The 16,679-nt window shown below is 45.7% G+C and overlaps 1 pseudogene; it reads left to right on the forward strand.

Moving 5' to 3' along the window:
• Positions 1-521: 521 nt before the first annotated feature.
• The window catches only part of LOC123482380, a 40,025-nt pseudogene continuing 23,867 nt past the window's right edge, over positions 522-16,679 (forward strand).

The raw sequence follows: 16,679 nt of genomic DNA on the forward strand, positions 1-16,679 counted from the left end.
GACAGCTCCTCATATCTACAGACACCCATCTGTACACACACACACACACACACACACACACACACACACACACACACACACACACACACACACACACACACACACACACACACACACACACACACACACACACACACACACACACACACAGGGAGGAGGTTTTGATCTTAACTGTTCTGTCTCTCAGAGATGTGTATTATGGAATTTTACTCAGCCAAGAGCACAACAAAAGGTTTTATTCATCTCATCTTTTTTCTCCCAAAAAACAGTTTACAGGACTCAGACAAACATCCTCACACATTCACTAGAACAATAGCTCCATGTGTCAATCAAACCACAGTTGTTTCTGTGTGAATTCACTAGATAACGTTTCACTGGGGATTTTGGAGTGGGGAAGGGAGGCCCTGCTCGTGTATGTGTGTGTATGTGTGTGTGTCACACTAACACACTTTCTAAACCATAACCACATCCTCTCTAATGTATCTGGCTTTAGATCAGGTCACAGATGCATCAGCACCTCCATGAAGGTACTCAAAGACATCATCGCTGCAATAGACATTACACACTACTCTGCGGCCATCTTCATCGACCTAGCCAAGGCCTTTGACTCAGTCAACCACACCATCCTACTCAACAAATTGGAAGACATAGGCCTCTCACAGGAGTGCCTGGCCAGGTTCTCAGATTACTTCTGTGGCTGTGCTCAGTGCATAAAATCTGAGAATCTGCTATCTACACCACTGCAAGTCACCATGGGTGTCCCTCAAGGATCCATTCTAGGCCCCACCCTCTTCTCCATTTATATAAATAATGTTTTACAAACCGTTAATGAGTCCTTCATACACCTCTCTGCCGATGACACCATTCTCTATGCATCTGGACCCTCCTTGGACTCTGTACTAACAAGCCTCCAATCAAACTTCACTCACATCCAGCACATCTTCCTTGACCTGCACCTCCTCCTCAACACAAACAAAACAAAAGGCATGCTGTTCTGCCGGAAAAAGCACATTGACCCTCCCCTTAACATCTACTCATTAGATGGGTCTGCCCTGGAATTTGTTAGTTCATACAAATACCTGGGTATCTGGCTGGACACGGCACTATCATTCCACACACACATCAATAATCTTCCAGCAAAGGTCAAGTCCAGAATAGGCTTTCTCTACTGGAACAATTCTTCATTCACACATTCTGCTAAACACACCCTGGTCCAAATGACAATACTCCCCATCCTGGATTATGGAGATGCCATCTACAGGATGGCCCCAAAGTCCGCCCTCAACAAACTGGATGTACTTTAACACTCTGCCATTCGCTTTGTCACTAGTGGCCCATTCCAAACCCATCGCTGTAACTTATAGTCATCCATTAACTGGCCATCCCTACATGTACGACGTCAAACCCACTAGCTCACATGTATATACAAATCCCTCATGGGCAAGACCTCCCTTTATCTCAGCTCACTACTAAGACACCCCATCACCAACAGCAACCTGAGATCCAGCAATTAGATAAACCTGGCAATCCCCAAGACACGCAGTATCTTTGGTGAAAATGCTTTTCAATTCTCCACTGCTAGAGACTGGACCATCCTTAAAAAAACACTGAAATTAAGCTACACTGAACAAAACTATAAATGCAACATGCAACAGTTTCAAAGATTTTACTGAGTTACAGTTCATATACAGTATATCAGTCAATGGAAATAAATTCATTAAGCCTTAATCTATAGATTTCACATGACTGGGAATACAGATATGCATCTGTTGGTCACAGATACCTTAATGATCAGAAAACCAGTATCTGGTGTGACCACCATTTGCCTCATGCAGCGTGACACATCTCCTTTGCATAGAGTTGATCAAGCTGTTGATTGTGGCCTGTGGAATGTTGTCCCACTCCTCTTCAATGGCTGTGCGAAGTTGCTGGATATTGGCGGGAACTGGAACACGGTGTCTTACACGTCAATCCAGAGTGTCCCAAACATGCTCAATGGGTGACATGTCTGGTATGTATGCGGGCCATGGAAGAACTGGGACATTTTCAGCTTTCAGGAATTGTGTACAGATCCTTGCGACATCGGGCCATGCATTATCAGGTGATGGCGGCGGATGAATGGCACGACAATGAGCCTCAGGATCTCGTCACGGTATCTCTGTGCATTGAAATTGCAATCAATTAAATGCAATTGTGTTCGTTGTCCGTAGCTTATGCCTGCCCATACCATAACCCCACTGTCACCATGTGGCACTCTGTTCACAAATTTGACATCAGCAAACCGCTCGCCCACACGTCTGCCATCTGCCCGGCACAGTTGAAACTGGGATTCATCTGTGAAGAGCACACTTCTCCAGTGTGCCAGTGGCGATCAAAGGTGAGCCTTTGCCCACTGAAGTCAGTTCAAGACCCTGGTGAGGACCACGAGCACGCAGATGGGCTTCCTTGAGACGGTTCTGACAGTTTGTGCAGAAATTCTTCAGTTATGCAAACCCACAGTTTCATCAGCTGTACAGGTGGCTGGTCTTTGACGATCCCACAGGTGAAGAAGCCTGATGTGGAGGTCCTGGGCTGGCGTGGTTACACGTGGTCTGCGGTTGTGATGCCGGTTGGAAGTACTGCCAAATTCTCCAAAACGACATTGGAGGCAGCTTATGTTAAAAAACTTGAGACATCTGTGGCATTGTTTTGTGTCACAAAATTGCACATTTTAGAGTGGCTTTTATTGTCCCCAGCACAAGGTGCACCTGTGTATTGATCATGCCGTTTGATAAGCTTCTTGATATGCCACACTTGTCAGGAGGATGGATTATCTTGACAAAGGATAAATGCTCACTAACAGGGATGTAAACAAATGTGTGCACAGCATTTTAGAGAAATAAGCTTTTGGTGTGTATGGAATATTTCTGGGATCTTTTATTTCAGCTCATGAAACATGGGACCAACACTTTACATGTTGTGTTTATATTTTTGTTCAGTATATTTTGTGTCCATTGATACTTTTACAAACAAAGTGTCTGAGATTTTAACTGATAACTGTATATGTTTTCCCCCTGCCTCTTAAATGTTGTCTATTACGGACTGTTTTACTGAATGTTTTACTGAATGTTTTACTGAATGTTTTACTGACATTGCTTTATGTGTATTTCTGACTGTTGTTTGTATGATATTGTTTAAACTGTGTGTGTGTGTGTGTGTGTGTGTGTGTGTGTGTGTGTGTGTGTGTGTGTGTCTGTCTGTCTGCCAGCTATATAGCCGACACTGCCACCAGATTTTAAGGCACCCATCAATCTGCAACACACACACACACACGCACACATGCATGCACGCACGCACACTAGAGATGTACGTTGGGGAGTGATTTGGTTTGTTTACTGTTAGGCTGTGATCACATCTGCATAACGCTGATAGGCCTCCCTGAAGAACCAATAGAACGGCAGAGATCTGTCAGGCCCCGCTGACTTCCTAGTTAAAGATATTATATCCGTTATGGCAGGCTGAACTGGCTGTAACCTTCACAACCTGATCAGTTACCCTGACAGTAATGCCATCATCAGCCAGATGCAGAGAGGACTGGTGCATGGGGTTATAGAGAGATGGGGAGAGAGAGAGAGAGAGAGAGAGAGAGAGAGAGAGAGAGAGAGAGAGAGAGAGAGAGAGAGAGAGAGAGAGAGAGAGAGAGAGAGAGAGAGAGAGAGAGAGAGAGAGAGAGAGAGAGAGAGAGAGAGAGAGAGAGAGAGAGAGAGAGAGAGAGAGAGAGAGAGAGAGAGAGAGAGAGAGAGAGAGAGGGAGAGAGAGAGAGAGAGAAAGAGAGAGAGAGAAAATTAGAGAGCGAGATGGGGAGGAGGGGTGAGAGAGAGAGGGGGTGGAGAGAGAGACAGAGAGAGAGAGATATACAAATTGATGGAAAGTGGGGTTGGGGAAAAACATACGACATTATAAAATCCATGTACACAAACAACAAGTGTGCGGTTAAAATTGGCAAGAAACACATACTTTTCTTTCCACAGGACCGTGGGGTGAGACAGGGATGCAGTTTAAGCCCCACCATTTTCAACATATATATCAACGAATTGGCGAGGGCACTAAAACAGTCTGCATTACCCGGCCTCACCCTACTAGAATCTGAAGTCAAATGTCTACTGTTTGCTGATGATCTGGTGCTTCTGTCACCAACCAAGGAGGGCCTACAGCAGCACCTAGATCTTCTGCACAGATTCTGTCAGACCTGGGCCCTGACAGTAAATCTCAGTAAGAAAAAAATAATGGTGTTCCAAAAAAGGTCCAGTTGCCAGGACCACAAATACAAATTCCATCTAGACACCGTTGCCCTAGAGCACACAAAGAACTATACATACCTCGGCCTAAACATCAGCGCCACAGGTAACTTCCAGAAAGCTGGTAACGATCTGAGACAAGGCAAGAAGGGCCTTCTATGCCATCAAAAGGAACATAAAATTCGACATACCAATTAGGATCTGGCTAAAAATACTTGAATCAGTTATAGAACCCATTGCCCTTTATGGTTCTGAGGTCCGCTCACCAACCAAGAATTCACAAAATGGGACAAACACCAAATTGAGACTCTGCATGCAGAATTCTGCAAAAACATCCTCCGTGTACAATGTAAAACACCAAATAATGCATGCAGAGCAGAATTAGGCCGATACCCGCTAATGATCAAAATCCAGAAAAGAGCTGTTAAATACTATAACCACTTGAAAGGAAGGTATATTCCTTCACAAACACAAACAGACCCCACAGAGCCCCACGACAACAACAACAACACAATTAGACCCAACCAAATCATGAGAAAACAAAAAGAGAATTACTTGACACATTGGAAAGAACAAACAAAAAAACAGAGCAAACTAGAATGCTATTTGGCCCTAAACAGAGAGTACACAGTGGCAGAATACCTGACCACTGTGACTGACCCAAACATAAGGAAAGCTTTGACTATGTATAGACTCAGTTAGCATAGCCTTGCTATTGAAAAATTCCGCCGTAGGCAGACCTGGCTATCAAGAGAAGACAGGCTATGTGAACACTGCCCATAAAATGAGGTGGAAACTGAGCTGCACTTCCTAACCTCCTGCCATGTATGACCATATTAGAGACACATATTTCCCTCAGATTACAGAGATCCACAAAGAATTTGAAAACAAACCCAATTTTGATAAACTCCCTTATCTACTGGGTGAAATACCATAGTGTGCCATCACAGCAGCAAGATGTGTGACCTTTTGCCACAAGAAAAGGGCAACCAGTGAAGAACAAACACCATTGTAAATTCAACCCATATTTATGTTAATTTATTTTCCGATTTGTACTTTAACTATTTGCACATTGTTACAACACTGTATATATACATACTATGAGATTTGAAATGTCTTTATTATTTTGGAACTTCTGAGTGTAATGTTTACTGTTAATATTTATTGTTAATTTCACTTTTCTTTACTATCTACTTCACTTGCTTTGGCAATGTTAACATACGTTTCCCATGCCAATAAAGCCCTTAAAGCCCTTAAATGTAATTGAAATTTAAATTGAATTGAGAGAGAGAGAGAGAGAGAGAGAGATAGAGAGAGAGAGATAGAGAGAGAGAGAGAGAGAGAGAGAGAGAGAGAGAGAGAGAGAGAGAGAGAGAGAGAGAGAGAGAGAGAGAGAGAGAGAGAGAGAGAGAGAGAGAGAGAGAGAGAGAGAGAGAGAGAGAGAGAGAGAGAGAAATAGCTAACTATCTCCAGAGGATAACCCTTCCAAGTACTCATGCCTTTATTCTCTCTCTCCAGAGTAGAGCTGAAGGTTTCGTCCAGATACAGCCCCCAGGGAGACAAGAATAAAGGGAACTCTCCTCTACCCTCCACTTCCCTCTCTCCTCTCTCCTCCTCTCCTCTTCCCCCTCTCCTCTCCGCACCTCCTCTCCTCTCCACACACAAGACACTTCATATTCATACCAACAAGAGAAAGTGCATAAAAATACCCTGCTGTGAAAGATATGTTTTGATATTCCACAACTTCAGTATTGTGTTTCAGTGTAGTTATTAAACCAGAGAGTGTCATAGAGAGGATTTAGAACATGGATATTACTGTATGGGGAGCATCAGAATACAAATAGTTAGACAGATAAAGGGGTGGATTAGTCCATTACCAAGGCTCCAATATACAGCATATCAGACTGACTCCCACAGCCTCAAAGGGGACTGATAGCTCTGTAGTTTATCACAGAGGAACAAAGACACTGTAGATATCTCTGTCATCTAAGTCATCTCTGTCATTTATTTTATCAATGTCATCACTGTTATCTCCTTTCACCCACCTGACCCAGCTCAGCAGTCACCATCAGGGATGTAGTGGGAGATGATTGAGATCTGTAAGGGGTGGTGAGTAACTGAAATGCTAATGATTTAGTGTAATAGGTGTGTAAATGTTCAGAGTTGATATAAGCCTATACACAACTCTTTCAGGTATATGATTCATTGACGTCAGTCAGAGACTTGTGTCAAACTTCAAGTGTGGACGCGGATCTCAAGTCAGGAAACCGTCAGAAATAAGAAGGTGCTCTAACCTAGTGAACTCTCCCTCTATATCTATTTGTGGATTACATACATACAGTACACTAAACCAGGGCTCTCCAACCCTTGTTCCTGGAGAGCTACCCTCCTGTAGGTTTTAACTCCAACCCTGTTCCTGGAGAGCTACCCTCCTGTAGGTTTTAACTCCAACCCTGTTCTTGGAGAGCTACCCTCCTGTAGGTTTTAACTCCAACCCTGTTCCTGGAGAGCTACCCTCCTGTAGGTTTTAACTCCAACCCTGTTCTTGGAGAGCTACCCTCCTGTAGGTTTTAACTCCAACCCTGTTCTTGGAGAGCTACCCTCCTGTAGGTTTTAACTCCAACCCTGTTCCTGGAGAGCCACCCTCCTGTAGGTTTTAACTCCAACCCTGTTCCTGGAGAGCCACCCTCCTGTAGGTTTTAACTCCAACCCTGTTCCTGGAGAGCTACCCTCCTGTAGGTTTTAACTCCAACCCTGTTCCTGGAGAGCCACCCTCCTGTAGGTTTTAACGCCAACCCTGTTCCTGGAGAGTCACCCTCCTGTAGGTTTTAACTCCAACCCTGTCCTGTAGAGCCACCCTCCTATAGGTTTTAACTCCAACCCTGTTCCTGGAGAGCTACCCTCCTATAGGTTTTCACTCCAACACCAGCTGTAACTAACCTGATTCATCTTATCAACTAGCTAATTATTAGAATCAGGTGCGCTAGGTTAGGGTTGGAGCGAAAACCTACAGGACAGGGTTTGAGAGCCCTGCACTAAACATACTGACCTACTAACATGACATACTTCTTAGTGTGTCAGTAGAGGAAGTGTTGGGATCTATGAGGTCAGAAGGAACATAGTGGTCCATTCTACCCTCTTAAGGAAGCTCCCTTATTACCAGGCCTGACAGACACAGAGAGACTGATAGGAACCACTGACATGTATACAGTTCCACCTTAAATAGTTTGGCACCACACCACCTATACATATTTAACACCAGGGCTTTAAAGGTTTCAGGATCAGGGATGCCTGCCTAGTCAGCTGGGTTACTGGCTTTAACATACCTCTCGTCTACTTCAACAGCTCTTATTCCCTCCTTTATGTGTTTATGATGGGGTGATAGGAGAGGGTGAGGGGAGGAAGTCGAGACAGGATGTGAGGGTGTAGGGAGGAGTGTTAGGGGGTTAGTTAGTGGGGCTCATTGGGTTGAGGCCCAAAAAGAGGGCCTGTTTTATTGCCAGCCAGAGGTTACTGAAAGAAAGAGTTTAGAGCTAAACTCTCTTTCCTCTCTCTTTTTTCCTCTTTCCCTCTCCCTCTCTCCTTGGCATCCCCTAAAGATAGACAGCTTTATTTCAGGCCATGGTTTGTCTTACTGAAACTACCACTTTGCCCTCTTGTTCCAAGCAATTATTAGAGTGTGTTTGTGTTTGTTAGTGTGTGTGTGTGTGTGTGTGTGTGTGTGTGTGTGTGTGCACGTGCCTGCGTGCCTAAATGTGTGTGTGTGCATGCATGCGTGTGTGTGTGTTTATAACTCAGAGGGCATCGTTATCAGAGGGCAGTGGGTAGAATTCCATACCTACTATTATGAGCGTCATCAACAACAACAAGGTGACATCAACCACCCCTAAATAGAGTCCTCTAGATATTTGGTTCTGTCTCCAACTATTAAATACATGGAACAAGTGTGCAGGGTTTTCCCATGATAAAAGCTGGGCAGCCACACATGTTGATGATCATGAAGACCAGTGTGCTGTTATTGTTATTCATGTTATAGGCTGGGATTCAATCAATTGTTGGCTACAATGAGCATTGTCGGCTGCCCAGTGCGCTGCTCTGTAATGCGTTTTGATTGAATCCCGGCCATAGGCTCTCTCTTCTAGAGGACAGAATATGTTGATGTCCATGTAGACCAGTGTGTTGTGGTATTGTCTTGTATTGTGTTGTTATTTTACCCTGCTGTAAGTCTCTCTGCTGGAGAACAGATAAACTACCTAGACCCTGGAGATCAGAGACTGTCAGGAATCTTGGAACACCGAGCTACAATGGAAACCTGGTGTCTGGCACCGGACAGCTCCCGGACGGCAGGCCTCCACTATGGCTGGAGCGCAGAAGGTTGGTGTGCGTATGTGTGTGTATGTGTGTGTATGTGTGTGTATGTGTGTGTATGGGGGAGAGATCTGGTATGTTCCGGGTGCCATCTGCAAGCCCCAGGGAACTTAGCTGGAGTGTGAACACACACACACACACACACACACACACACACACACACAATAGACTGGACTGGTGGTGGTGAGGGGTGGTTTATACAGACTAAAGTGAAATTACACTAAAACAATAGAGCACAGTCTCACTACATCCAGCTCTGAGGTGAATGACACACTCATTACAACACTGAATATTTACTAATATATGATCTACTACACTGCAACATTGCAGATCATAGAAGATAGAACATTGAAAATAAAAAACAACAATATTGAAGGTCTGAGATACATGACTGCAGATATTACAGCCCTGTGATATTAGATATTATGTTCAACCCTGACGGTCATAAGTACACTATAACTAGCTGGTCAGTGGTATTAGACTGTACAGTAGTCAGATCTGTGATATTAGATATTAGGTCCAACCCTGAAGGTCATAGGTACACTATAACTAGTTGGTCAGTGGTAGTAGACTGTACAGTAGTCAGATACGAGGACCATCTGACCACAGAGCTGTTAAATAATAGACAATCTCTGTATAATTTCTCTGATGTGCCGTAGTGCATTCAGCTTGAAGGAATACTATATATGAAATATGTATGACTGGGATGCAGGGAGAATATAAATACACCATATTGTTGTTGCCAGGGACAAATTAAAGCTTCCTATCTTTTCACACATGCATGCATAAATATTATTGCTGCCTGAAAGACACATGCATAAAATGTATGATCATCTGAAGTAGTAAAAACAATATTGAACAGAATGTTACTGTGTGATTGTGTGATTATGTGAAAAGCCTCTCTTAACCTAGCTAATAATGTAGTAACAAAAGTTAGTATCTACATAATAGAATTAGGTGATTATTTCAGGTAGTTAGTCTACTGTACCAGAGGCCTTACTATCTTCTGGTTAAAATCCCCAGACTCTATGGAGCTAATGATGAAAATAGTATGAAACGACTGTTTAATAATAATACAAGTGTTTCAATTTTCACTGTAGCCACATACTGTATAGCTGCTTCATGATTATTGTCTTGTGCCAAAAGATAGGAGTGCAACAGCTCTCAGAAATACACAAGACTATGAAGCTGAAAAATCTACAAGCAAACATCCATCTTTCCATATCTCTCTCTCCCCCCTCTCTCTCGTCTCCCACTCTCCATCTCTTCATCGCTTCCCCTCTACCTGTCTCTCTCCTCTTCTCCCTCTCTCCGTTCCTCAGCTTTGAGTTTGCTTGTGTGAATGTGAGAGGCGTGGAAGAGCAGGTATAGATCATATTTGTTGAATACTCTGAAGCTGATTACAGGGAATGAGTTTAATGCCCAAAGCTGCTTTTACCTAGCTGAGGCTGTTTTTCTGGAGCGACTGTGGAGAGAGAGAGAAGGGGAGAGAGAGAGACGAGAGAGAGAGAGAGAGAGAGAGAGAGAGAGAGAGAGAGAGAAAGAGAGAGCGAGAGAGAGAGAGAGGGAGGTAGAGAGAGAGGGAGGTAGAGAGAGAGAGAGTGAGGGAGGTAGAGAGAGAGAGCGAGAGCGGTAGCGAGAAAGAGAGAGAGAGAGGGAGAGAGAGAGCGAGATAGAGAGAGTGTGAGGGAGGTAAAGAGAGAGAGAGAGAGAGAGAGAGAGAGAGAGAGAGAGAGAGAGAGAGAGAGAGAGAGAGAGAGAGAGAGAGAGAGAGAGAGAGAGAGAGAGAGAGAGAGGAGGTAGAGAGAGAGAGAGTGAGGGAGGTCGAGAGAGAGAGTACGAGAGAGAGAGAGAGAACTGGCTGTAACCTTCACAACCTGATCAGTTACCCTGACAGTAATGCCATCATCAGCCAGATGCAGAGAGGACTGGTGCATGGGGTTATAGAGAGATGGGGAGAGAGAGAGAGAGAGAGAGAGAGAGAGAGAGAGAGAGAGAGAGAGAGAGAGAGAGAGAGAGAGAGAGAGAGAGAGAGGAGGTAGAGAGAGAGAGAGTGAGGGAGGTCGAGAGAGAGAGTACGAGAGAGAGAGAGAGATAGAGAGAGTGAGGTAGAGAGAGAGCGAGGGAGGTAGAGAGAGAGAGAGCGAGAGAGAGAGAGAGAGAGAGAGAGAGAGAGAGAGAGAGAGAGAGAGAGAGAGAGAGAGAGAGAGAGAGAGAGAGAGAGAGAGAGAGAGAGAGAGAGAGAGAGAGAGAGAGGAGGTAGAGAGAGAGAGAGTGAGGGAGGTCGAGAGAGAGAGTACGAGAGAGAGAGAGAGATAGAGAGAGTGAGGTAGAGAGAGAGCGAGGGAGGTAGAGAGAGAGAGAGCGAGAGAGAGAGAGAGAGAGAGAGAGAGATAGAGAGAGAGAGAGAGAGCGAGAGAGAGAGATAGAGAGAGAGAGAGAGAGAGAGAGAGAGAGAGAGAGAGAGAGAGAGAGAGAGAGAGAGAGAGAGAGAGTGTGTGAGGTAGAAAGAGAGAAAGAGAGAGGGAAAGAGGGAGACAGAGTGGCTGGGTGATGAAAGCATGGCACCATATCTCTACCACAGCCCATTTTCCAAAGGAAACTGGCAAAATGTGGAAGCTATAGCGTCCACTAGGGGCAACGTGAGCGCCTACTACCTTCTAGTTTAAGTCGCAGACTCCGGCTCCGAAGGTCGTGTGTTCAATCGCAGCGCTAGACTCTCGTTTTTGTTTTAAGCCTTTACCAAACCCTAACCCTAACCTTAACCATTCGGAATGTATGCCTAAACGTACGTTTAACGTTAACCCTAACCTTAACCATTCGTAATTAATGATTAAAATTAAGTTTTAGTTTCACTTTTGAGGAGTTTGATGGACAGCTAAGATAGGGCACCACATGGCGTAATTAAATTGTCAAGCCATAGCGTAATTCTGTGAAAGCTAAGATACAGAAACAACTGGCGTAATTAAACCGTCAAGCTATAGCGTAATTCTGTTACTGCAGTTACGCCACGGGTTGGCGATTTATTTGGAAATTGGGTTTACCAACTCACAGACATGGCCCCTGGGTGGTGACACTGGGAAAGGACCAGTAGGGGACTGGGAGAGACTCAGACACCACACAAGGGCTACGTCTTAAATGGCACCCTGTTTCCTATATTCTGGTCATTAGTAGTGCACTATATAGGAAATAGGGTGCCATTAGAGACGCACCCCATGGATGAAAGCATGACTGGTCTGCAGGTAATGTATCTATACAAATCCACAGACTGTCCCCTGGTTAGAGCAGAGAAAGGCCTTACTGGGAAGACTGGGGAGAAACAGTAGGAGAGACTAGGAGAGGAGGAGACTGGGGAGAAACAGTATGAGAGACTAGGAGAGGAGGAGACTGGGGAGAAACAGTAGGAGAGACTAGGAGAGGAGGAGACTGGGGAGAAACAGTAGGAGAGACTAGGAGAGGAGGAGACTGGGGAGAAACAGTAGGAGAGACTAGGAGAGGGGGAGACTGGGGAGAAACAGTAGGAGAGACTAGGAGAGGAGGAGACTGGGGAGAAACAGTAGGAGAGACTAGGAGAGGAGGAGACTTGGGAGAAACAGTAGGAGAGACTAGGAGAGGAGGAGACTGGGGAGAAACAGTAGGAGAGACTAGGAGAGGAGGAGACTGGGGAGAAACAGTAGGAGAGACTAGGAGAGGAGGAGACTGGGGAGAAACAGTAGGAGAGACTAGGAGAGGAGGAGACTGGGGAGAAACAGTAGGAGAGACTAGGAGAGGAGGAGACTGGGGAGAAACAGTAGGAGAGACTAGGAGAGGAGGAGACCAAACCAGTGTTCCTAGTATGAACTGTGTCTGGAGCCTGCTGCTCCCTGCATGTTGGTGTGTGCGGCTTAGCGATGATGTGTGTGTGAGTGCGCGTGTGTGCGTGTTTGTTCGTATGTGTGTGTGTGCGTTTTTGTGTGTTGCAATTAAACCCACTGGCACAATCTGAATCAGCAGGCTTTTATTTCCTACTACCGCATTTACAGTTATTCTAAAAAATACTTCCCACTCTCTCTCTCTCTCTCTCTCTCTCTCTCTCTCTCTCTCTCTCTCTCTCTCTCTCTCTCTCTCTCTCTCTCTCTCTCTCTCTCTCTCTCTCCCCCCTCCTCCCCCTCTCCCCCTCTCTCCATGTGATGCATGAAGTTTGGAGAAAGAGAGAGAAAGAGAAAGAGAGAGAGAGAGATCTCAGTCTAATTGAAGCCTCTCCAGTGAGTGTCTTCATGCAACACTAATTAAAAGTGTTGTGGAAACAAGAGTTTTACAAGATTCCCCCACAGACAGACTAGATCTGGATTACTTCTCTTCCTCTCTACTTGGAATTCTCTCTTTTCAGGTTTTACCTTAGAAGACCTCAGCCAGTGTGTTTTAGTACACTAGATAACATGGCCATAATACACTTAAAGACCTCAATCAGTTTGTTTTAGTACAATCTGTTTTAGCACATGTAATACTTCTTCGGTCATACTTTTGGAGATCAGGGTAACACTTTGTTATTACATTTACATATTTTTTACATTTTAGTCATTTAGCAGACGCTCTTATCCAGACTTACAATTAGTGAGTGCATACATTTTTCATACTGCCCCCCCGTGGGAAACGAACCCACAACCCTGGCATTGCAAGTGCCATGCTCTACCAACTGAGCTACAGGGGACTATCAATCTATATACTACATTATCTGTTCTACATTATCTATATGTTACATTTATCTCTACTACATGATCTGTTCTACATTATCTATATGTTACATTTATCTGTACTACATTACATATATGTTACATTATCTGTTCTACATTATCTGTATGTTATATTATCTGACTACACTATCTGTACTACATTATCTTCTATATGCTACATTAGGCCTAGGGGAGATTACAGCAGTATGGTTATGTGGAAAAACAAGTCATTCAGTCACACTGTGTTACATGATGGTATATTTAGAGGGTGGTTGTTAACATATACACACCAGAGGGATAAAATGAAAGCGTAAAACACTATAATACATTTTGATCGACCCGGGAGGACCATGAATACAATACAGAGTGTATCTAATGCAGTGCTGAAAGAGAGAGGAGGATGTAAGGATTGATTCACTAGGAAAAAAAACTTTGCCTTCCTCTCTTCAGTCAGACAAAAGAGTGTGAGGAAACTTCAGTGTCTGTCCCAAATGGCACCCTATCCCCTACATAGTGCACCACTTTTAACTACAGCCCTATGGGCCATGGGAAGAGGGTGTCATTGCTGACACAGCCTCAGTGTGTCGTCACCACGCGACCAACAGCCTGGTCCCAGTATGAGAGATGGACTCACTGGGTATAAAACTAACACCACCACGTGGAATAGATGTATAGTAATGTATGAGATGAAGGTAATGTATAGCTGTGTTACACTTGACAACACCGTGTGTGTTTTTACCAGGTGAGGTGGAGGTGGAGCATGCTGGTCCGGAGACAGACACTCTCTCCAGCCTGACGTCAAGGGGAGAAGGAGAAGAGACCACATCTATTAATATATTCCTTTTATCCAAGCAGCTATTCAGCAGAGCATGAAACAGGCTGTTCAAAGGAGCTGTCCTGCCATTGGTGTGAAATGAGCTGGGAATAACAAGGCTTATAGAACCCACTTGGCAGGAAGTCTCCTAGAGCTGTCTGTAGAAGAGTGTGTGTGTCTGTCTGTCTGTCTGTGTGTGTGCATGCTCTAGCGCCTGTCTGTGTGTATGTGTGTGTTTGTGTGTGTGTGTGTGCGTGTGCGTGTGCGTGTGTGTGTGTGTGTGTGTGTGTGTGTGTGTGTGTGTGTGTGTGTGTGTGTGCGTGCCCATGTGTGTGTGTGTTCAGATAAGTCTATAGAGGCCAGATGAGGTGACCCTGACCAGTCATCTTCTGAAGAGAGTCAAAGATGAACCAGCACTGGGGAAACCAACATCCTCCTCCTGTCAGACGGTCTGCATGTCAGAGACAGAGCTGCCTTGCTATTCCTTCATTGAGACGGGTTGTTATTGTTCAGATGGTTTTATTATGGGACTGTCTCTCTGCCTCCTGTGCCCTGCAGACAGAACAGAGAGACCAGCTAGGGGAGGGTGGTGCTGGTCCCTGGGCCCTGAAGACAGAACAGAGAGACCAGCTAGGGGAGGATGATGCTGGTCCCTGGGCCCTGCAGACAGAACAGAGAGACCAGATAGGGGAGGATGATGCTGGTCCCTGGGCCCTGCAGACAGAACAGAGAGACCAGCTAGGGGAGGATGATGCTGGTCCCTGGGCCCTGCAGACAGAACAGAGAGACCAGCTAGGGGAGGATGATGCTGGTCCCTGGGCCCTGCAGACAGAACAGAGAGACCAGCTAGGGGAGGATGGTGCTGGTCCCTGGGCCCTGCAGACAGAACAGAGAGACCAGCTAGGGGAGGATGATGCTGGTCCCTGGGCCCTGCAGACAGAACAGAGAGACCAGCTAGGGGAGGATGGTGCTGGTCTCTGGGCCCTGCAGACAGAACAGAGAGACCAGCTAGGGGAGGGTGGTGCTGGTCCCTGGGCCCTGCAGACAGAACAGAGAGACCAGCTAGGGGAGGATGGTGCTGGTCCCTGGGCCCTGCAGACAGAACAGAGAGACCAGCTAGGGGACACACACACCGTGGTTCCTCAGGCAGACAGGCAGAGCAGAGAGTTGTTTTATTTGATGTGTGTGTGTGTGTGTGTGTGTGTGTGTGTGTGTGTGTGTGCATGTTTTTGTGCCTGCGTGCGTGCATACATTTGTGTGTACGTGTAAGTGCATGCGTGTGTGTGTGTGTGTGTCTGCTGGAGATCTATCAAGCTGACAGACTGGCGTCAGAGAAGCAGAGCCTCCCTCAGAAACCCTCTGTCCTAATGGCCTGCAGAGCTACGCACCATTATCCCTCCCAGTCCCAGTCTCAGTCTGTCATACCGTGGTACAGCACAACGCTACAGTACGCAGCTCGGTACACAGCCCAGACGCTACTCCACGGTACACAGCCCAGACGCTACTCCACGGTACACAGCCCAGACGCTACTCCACGGTACACAGCCCAGACGCTACTCCACGGTACACAGCCCAGACGCTACTCCACGGTACACAGCCCAGACGCTACTCCACGGTACACAGCCCAGACGCTACTCCACGGTACACAGCCCAGACGCTACTCCACGGTATACAGCTCCTCAACCCCCTCAGTCTCTCTCAGTCCCCCGCAGTCCAACTGCTACACTGGTTAGCCTGTGATAGAGATGTAAGACAGTGTGGAGCGTGTGGGAGGTGGAAAATATCTCCAAAATGGTTCCTAAGTTTCAAAGTTTAAACGTTAAATAATAATATGCCATTTAGCAGACGCTTTTATCCAAAGCGACTTACAGTCATGCGTGCATACATTTTTGTGTATGGGTGGTCCCGGGGATCGAACCCACTACCTTGGCGTTACCAGCGCCGTGCTCTACCAGCTGAGCTACAGAGGACCACAAAGTGGTGGATTATTAACACCTTATCTTCCCTGGGAGAAAGCTTACAGTAGCCCATCATCGGACAGACATGGGCCATGTCAACGGTCCATTGCCATGTTGCTCGTCAGCTTAACATCACGGCCGATGGCGGTAGATATCACTAACAGCAGCATGCTGAATGTCAGTTAGCCATGTCTGGTAACGCTGGTGGACTGCTAGCGGTTACATAGAATACAAAACCAGGTGTGACATCAGCTACATGGGAAACCAGGTGTGTTCTCTCTCCAGCCAATCAGTATAACTTATTGATCAACCAGGAAGAAACAAAATGCCACAGTTCCACAGGACTGTTAAAACTGGACAGCCAGAGGTGTGCCTGTTTATAAAGGTAAAGAAGAGCTAAAGTTTGAGTGTGTGAACGACTGTTTGAGTGTGTGAGAGACTGTTGGAGTGTGTGAACGACTGTTTGAGTGTGTGAGAGACTGTTTGAGTGTTTGATTGACTGTTTGAGTGTTTGATTGACTGTTTGAGTGTTTGAGAGACTGTTTGAATG

This window comes from Coregonus clupeaformis, chromosome 31, assembly GCF_020615455.1.
Source record: "Coregonus clupeaformis isolate EN_2021a chromosome 31, ASM2061545v1, whole genome shotgun sequence".
NCBI lineage: Eukaryota > Metazoa > Chordata > Actinopteri > Salmoniformes > Salmonidae > Coregonus > Coregonus clupeaformis.